Below are 7,707 nucleotides of genomic sequence, written 5' to 3'. Positions count from 1 at the left end.
AGACCCCACGGCCCCACATTCGAGTATAGATAAGCCAGGAAGAACAGCAGGGAGCTAGGCAGACTGTGCAACCCAGGGCTCCAGCGCAGGGAAATAAAAGACACAAACCTCTGACTGAAAACACCCATGGGGGTTGAGGTAGCAGTGGGAGAAACTCCCGACCTCACAGGAGAGTTCATTGGAGAGACCCACAGGGGCCTAAAGCATGCACACCAACCCACTTGGGAATCAGCACCACAGGGGCCCAGTGTGATTGTGGGTAGCGGAGAGAGTGACTGAAAACCAGCAGAGAGCGGAGCAAGCGCCATTGCTCCCTCTCGGCCCCTCCCCCACATACAGTGTCACAGTGCGGTGACCAGCGTGACCCTGCCCCGGTGAACACCTAAGGCTCTGCCCCTTTATGTAACAGGCACACCAAGACAAAAAAAACATGGCCCAAATGAAAGAACAGATCAAAGCTCCAGAAAAAATACAGCTAAGCAACAAAGAGATAGCCAACCTATCAGATGCACAGTTCAAAACACTGGTAATCAAGAAGCTCACAGAATTGGTTGAATTTGGTCATAAATTAGATGAAAAAATTAAGGCTATGCTAAGAGAAACAAAGGAAAATGTACAGGGAACCAATAGTGGTGGGAAGGAACCTGGAACTCAAATCAACGATGTGACCAGAAGGAAGAAAGAAACATCCAACCAGAAAAGAATGAAGAAATACGAATTCAAAAAAATGAGGAGAGGCTTAGGAAACTCCAGGGTAACTTTAAATGTTCCAACATCTGAATTATAGGGGTACCAGAAGGAGAAGAGAAAGAGCAAAAAATTGAAAACTTATTTGAATAATGAAGGAGAACTTCCCTAATCTGGCAAAGGAAATAGAATTCCAGGAAGTCCAGGAAGCTCAGAGAGTCCCAAAGAAGCTAGTCCCAAGGAGGAACACACCAAGGCACATCATAATTACATTACCCAAGATTAAACAGAAGGAGAGAATCTTAAAAGCAAGAGAAAAGAAGACATACCTACAAAGGAGATCCCATAAGACTGTCAGCTGATTTCTCAAAAGAGACCTTACAGGCAAGAAGGAGCTGGAAAGAAGTATTCAAAGTCACGAAAGGCAAGGACCTACATCCAAGATTACTGTATCCAGCAAAGCTATCATTTAGAATGGAAGGGCAGATAAAGTGCTTCTCAGATAAGGTCAAGTTAAAGGAGTTCATCATCACCAAGCCCTTATTATATGAAATGTTAAAGGGACTTATCTAAAAACAAAGAACAGCAAAAATATGAACAGTAAAAATGACAGCAAACTCAGTTATTAACAACCACACCTAAAACAAAAAAAGCAAACTAAGCAAACAGCTAGAACAGGAACAGAACCACAGAAATGGAGATCACATGGAGGGTTGTCAACAGGGGAGTGGGAGGGGGAGGGGGAGAGAGGGCGCAAAGATACAGAGAATAAGTAGCATAAATGGTAGGCAGAAAATGGACAGGGAGAGGGTAGGAATAGTATAGGAAATGTAGAAGCCAAAGAACTTATATGTATGACCCATGAACTATAGGGGGGGATGTGGGTGGAAGGGGGTGTGCAGGGCAGAGGGGAGTGAAGGGGGAAAAGTGGGACAACTGTAATAGCATAATAAAATATATTTAAAAAACAGCTGGATTAAAAACTCACCATTTTTTATTTGATATCTCTTAGAGACTCTATTAAACAGCCTCCAACTAAGTTTCAGAATCATCAAAGTTTCCATTGCTAATTTTTTTAATCCAGACATTTTTTTTCTTTTAGAGAGAGTGATCGAACTCATAGCCTAGGTATGTGCCAGGAGTCGAACCCGCAGCCTTTCGGTTTCTGGGACAACACGCCAACCAAAGGATCCACGCTGGCAGGCCCCACTGCCATTTTTGATAATGATGTGTATTTTGTATGTAACTTGTAGATGGGAATTCATATATACATGTTAGATAAAATGTATAATGAAATAGCATTAAACTTATCTTTGTTTTTGCCATTAATATGAATTTAGAGTGTCTGCAACATGGATACTTGCATAGGAAAGATGAATGACTGCAAACATGGGACAGATGGCAAAGGATACGAATTTTTTGCTTTTATCTTCTAGGCTGGGTCAGTGGTTATCAAAATAATCACTTCTAGACCAGCAGTATCGGCATCTCAGAATTTGTTAGAAATGCTCATTCTTTTTCCCCAATATGAGACCTATTGAATCAGAACCTGGGAGAAGGGGCCAAAATTGGGCAGAGTATTTTGTGTTTTATTTGTGCCATACAATAAAGTTTGAAGAACATTAGCAGCATGGAAGTCTAATTAGGCTTGCATTTTTTTTTTTACTTTTATCAACTTAATCTCCTTTACCGTTCTGTTTTAGAACAGTTTTTGAATTTAAGAAAAACTGTAAAGATAGAGCAGTTTCCATATATTTCATACCCGATTTCCCCTATTATTAACATCTTAACATTAGTATGGTACATTTGTTAGAATTAATGAACAAATATTGGTATACTATTAACTGAAGCCCATACTTCATTCAGATTTTCTTAGTTTTTGCCTGATGTCTTTTTTCTATTCTAGGGTAACCACAGTGCATTTAGTCATCTTGAGCTCTTCTTGGTTTTCAGTTTCTCAGCCTTTCTTCAAAACCCAACAGTTTTGAAGAGCATCACGTATTTTGTAGACTGCCCTTGAAATGGGATTTATCTGTTGTTTTCTTATGATTAAACTTAGGTGTTTTAAGAAAGCAAACTAAAGTGTTACTCTCGGTGGTATCAAGGATACATACTATCAACTTACTTTGATTACTTGGATAATGTAGTATTTCCCAGTTTTGTAACTGTAATTACTTTCCCCCTCTTTCCACCGTTCTTTAGAAGGAAGTCACTATGTGCACCTCACACTAAAAAGGAGTGGGGCCTTGGCTGGTGTGGCTCAGTTGGTTAGAATGTCATCCCACAGACCAAAAGGTTGCAGGTTGATCTCCAGTTAGGGCACATGCCTAGGTTGCAGGTTTGATTCCCCTGGTTGGGGTGCATACAAGAGGCAACTGATTGATGTCTGTCTGTATATGTGTGTGTCTTTAAAAAAGGTGGCGAGGCAATGAAAAAACCTCAGGTGAGTTAAAAAAAAAGAATGGGGAGTTACAGTTCACCTCTTGAGAGTGAGCATTATATAAAATGTTTGTGCTTCGGAGGTTTCTCCTCTCCATTTTATTTAGTCATTTATATCAACATGGACTGTATTTTACATTTTAAGTCATAATTCAGTATTACTTTATTTTGTCTCAGATTGTTCCTGGTTTGGTTACTGTGGCCTTTCATTTGGTTCCTGTGTTCCTTTGCCATACCCATTTTGTTGTGGGGGGTGTGTTTTTGGTTTTGGTGGGGGGGAAGTGTTGCTGTTTTACTACTTTATGGTTTTTTAATAGGCTGAAGTTAGCCCCTTCTCCAAGGATCTCTGGTCTTTTTTATTGGAAAATGGTATTAAAACCAGTATCTGGATGTTAGGTGTACTCATTGCTACTGAGGTGTCTTTGCTTCTAGCAGCACTCCGTTGACCAAACACACAGACCTCCGCTTCTAGAAAGTTTTCAACAAGGAATACAATAGGTCATTAAAAACTATGCTAAAAATAAAACTGTAAAGAGTTTGGTAGCATATTTGGTAGGTATCATGGGTGGATTTCAAGAGTCCTAAAAAAAAGATTGGGTAGGAGTTAACCAAATAGGGGAGAGGTCCATGGAGAAAGACTAAGACGTGAAAAGGCCTGGAGCTGAGAAATGCCCTGTTGAGAAAATTGTTAACTTGCTCAGCCCCCGAGCATTCTTTCTCTTGCCCTTAAACATCGTGACTCTTGATTTCAGGCTTCTGTAGATTCTGTACACCGGTCCACTGTGGGAAGGGGCCTGGCCATCGCACATCCACCAGGGAATGTGGTGCCATGGAGAAGTGTAGAGGTTGTTTAATACTCCTCCAACTTTGTTAGTTTTCTAGCAAATGAGCAACAGCTAGTAACCAGTGTACCAGTCAACACTCTTCCCCCCATTGGGTCTCACCTGGTACATCCCCATGGCGGCAAAGAGGACTTTTGCAAGGAGGAAAAAGGCATATGAGGCAGTCTCTCCTGGTCTCTTCAACAATCACTTTAAAGGCAAATAGACCAAATGCTCCAATCAAAAGACATAGGTTGGCTGAATGGATAAGGAAACAAGACCCTTACATACGCTGCCTACGAGAGACTTCAGGTTGAGAGATACCCACAGACTGAAAGGAATGCAAAAAGACATTTCATGAAAATGCAAATAAAACAAAAAGCTGGGATAGCAGTACTTACACCAGACAAAATATACTTTAAAACAAGGTTATAACAATAGACTAGTACACGACAATTCCACTTGGAATTGAAAAGGAAGGGAATAGACTTCCAGGAAGCTCAGAGTGTCCCAAAGAAGTTGGACCCAAGGAGGAACACACCAAGGCACATCATCATTACATTGCCCAAGATTGAAGATAAGGAGAGAATCTTACAAGCAGCCAGAGACAAGGACACAGTTACCTACAAAGGATTTCTCATAAGACTATCAGCTGATTTCTCGAAAGAAACCTTACAGACAAGAACGGGCTGGAAAGAAGTATTCCAAGTCATGAAAGGCAAGGACCTACATCCAAGATAACTCTATCCAGCAAAGCTATCATTTAGAATGGAAGGGCAGATAAAGTGCTTCCCAGAAAAGGTCAAGTTAAAGGACTTCATCATCACCAAGCCCTTCTTATTTGAAATGTTAAAGGGACTTATCTAAGAAAAAGAAGATAAAAAATATGAACAGTAAAATGACAACAAACTCAGTTATTAACAACCACACCTAAAACAAAAACAGAAAGTAAGCAAACAACTAGAACAGGAACAGAATCACAGAAATGGAGACCACATGGAGGGTTATCAGTGGGGGAGAGGGAGGAAGGGGTGGGGGTGAATGTACAGAGAATAAGTAGCATAAATGGTAGGTAAAAAATAGACAAGGGGAGGTTAAGAATAGGAAATGTAGAAGCCAAAGAACTTGTATATGTGACCCACGGACATAAATTAAGGCAGGAGTGTCAAACTCATTTTCACTGGGAGCCACATCAGCCTCGAGGTTGCCTTCAGAGGGCCAAATGTAATTTTAGGACTGTATAAGTAACAACTTGACTAGGGGCAAGGAGCTCAGCGCTGCTGCCTAGTAGGAACAAGGTATAGGGCTGCATTCGGCCCACAGGCCTTGTGTCTGCCACCTGTGAGCTAAGGTGAGAGAATGATGGAGGGGGGTGGGGTACAGGACAGGGTAATAAAGGGGAGTAAAATGGGACAACTGTAATAGCATAATCAATAAAACATTTTTTTAAAAAAGTAGAAATAGGTAGTTATGGAATAGCCATGGGGATGTAAAGTACAGTATAGGAAATAGAGTATCCAAAGAACTTACATGAATGACCCATGGGCATGAACAAGGGAGTGGGGATTGCCTGAGAGCATGGAGGTGCTGGGAGGGGGCAAGGGGTAAAGTCAAGTTAACTGTAATAGTATGATCAATAAAATTTTTTAAAATATGGCAATAAACAACTTTTTCACATATATTAGCATTCCAACTTTCTCTAGAATATTTAGATATTCTGAATTAAACTATACATATATTACATTTCAAATGCTTTTTGGTTTACTAGTTTTTATATTAGACAACCTTTATTAAGCATGCTTATATTTTTAAGTTATTATTGCATTATAATAGGAGTTTATGGCTTATTTAAATTTGATTTTGTAGTCAGTAATAAAACAGGTAATATACTGACTGGTAAAATAATTTCTTTGCCATTTCCTAAATATCCTTATGATGTAGACCAACAAATGGTATGCTAGGGGAACAATGTTCAACACTATGTAAACTCATCACAAATGCTTTGAAGAAAAAGAAGTGGGATTTTTTAAATGTATTTTATTGATTATGCTATTACAGTTGTCCCATTTCCCTCCTTCACTCCATCCTACAGACACCCCCTCCCACATTCCCCCCCTTTAGTTCATGTCCATGGGTCATACATATAAGTTCTTTGGCTTCTACATTTCCTATACTATTTTTACCCTCCCCCTGTCTATTTTCTACCTACCAGTTATGCTACTTATTCTCTGTACCTTTTCCCCCTCCCACTCCCCTGTTGACAACCCTCCATGTGATCTCCATTTCTGTGGTTCTGTTCTTGTTCTAGTTGTTTGCTTAGTTTGCTTTTTTTGTTTTAGGTGTGGTTGTTAATAACTTGAGTTTGCTGTCATTTTTACTGTTCATATTTTTTATCTTTTTCTTAGATAGATCCCTTTAACATTTCATATAATAAGGACTTGGTGATGATGAACTCCTTTAACTTGACCTTATCTGAGAAGCACTTTATCTGCCCTTCCATTCTAAATGATAGCTTTGCTGGATAGAGTTATCTTGGATGTAGGTCCTTGCCTTTCATGTCTTGGAATACTTCGTTCCAGCTCCTTCTTGCCTGTAAGGTCTCTTTTGAGAAATCAGCTGACAGTCTTATGGGATCTCCTTTGTAGGTATGTCTTCTTTTCTCTTGCTTTTAAGATTCTCTCCTTCTGTTTAATCTTGGGTAATGTAATTATGATGTGCCTTGGTGTGTTCCTCCTTGGGACCAGCTTCTTTGGGACTCTCTGAGCTTCCTGGACTTCCTGGAATTCTATTTCCTTTGCCAGATTAGGGTTCTCCTTCATTATTCAAATAAGTTTTCAATTTTTTGCTCTTCCTCTTCTCCTTCTGGTACCCCTATAATTCCGATGTTGGAACGTTTAAAGTTACCCTGGAGTTTCCTAAGCCTCTCCTCATTTTTTTGAATTCTTATTTCTTCATTCTTTTCTGGTTGGATGTTTCTTTCTTCCTTCTGGTCCACACCGTTCATTTGAGTTCCAAGTTCCTTCCCACCACTATTGGTTCCCTGTACATTTTCCTTTGTTTCTCTTAGCATAGCCTTAATTTTTTCATCTAATTTATGACCAAATTCAATTCTGTAAGCTTCTTGATTACCAGTGTTTTGAACTGTGCATCTGATAGGTTGGCTATCTCTTTGTTGCTTAGCTGTATTTTTTCTGGAGCTTTGATCTGTTCTTTCATTTGGGCCATGTTTTTTTTTGTCTTGGTGTGCCTGTTACATAAAGGGGCAGAGCCTTAGGTGTTCACTGGGGCAGGGTCACGCTGGTCACTGCACTGTGACACTGTATGTGGGGGAGGGGCCGAGAGGGAGCAATGGCGCTTGCTCCACTCTCTGCTGGTTTTCAGTCACTCTCTCCGCTACCCACAATCAAATTGGGCCCTTCTGGTGCTGATTCCTGGGTGGGTGGGTTTGTGTACATTCTAGGCCCCTGTGGGTCTCTCCAATGAGCTCTCCTGTGAGGCTGGGAGTTTCTCCTGCTGCTGCCTCAACTCCCACAGGTGTTTTCCATCAGTGGTTTGAGGCTTTATTTCCCCACGCTGGAACTCTGGGTTGTGGGGTCTGTCACCTGGTCCACCAGCGGCTGCCTCACCGACCAGCTGCAGCTTTGCCCAACCCGCTCCACAATCTGAGACCTCGCTGGGTCCACCAGCCGCCACGTTGCCCCGAGTCCTCTCTGCCCGGCTGTCTGTCTCCGCCCCTCCTACAGGTCTAGGTGAATGTTTC

Source organism: Desmodus rotundus, chromosome 5 (assembly GCF_022682495.2).
Source record: "Desmodus rotundus isolate HL8 chromosome 5, HLdesRot8A.1, whole genome shotgun sequence".
In the NCBI taxonomy this organism is placed as follows: Eukaryota; Metazoa; Chordata; class Mammalia; order Chiroptera; family Phyllostomidae; genus Desmodus; species Desmodus rotundus.
The sequence above is the reverse complement of the archived record's forward strand: the minus strand, read 5'-3'. Positions refer to the sequence as shown.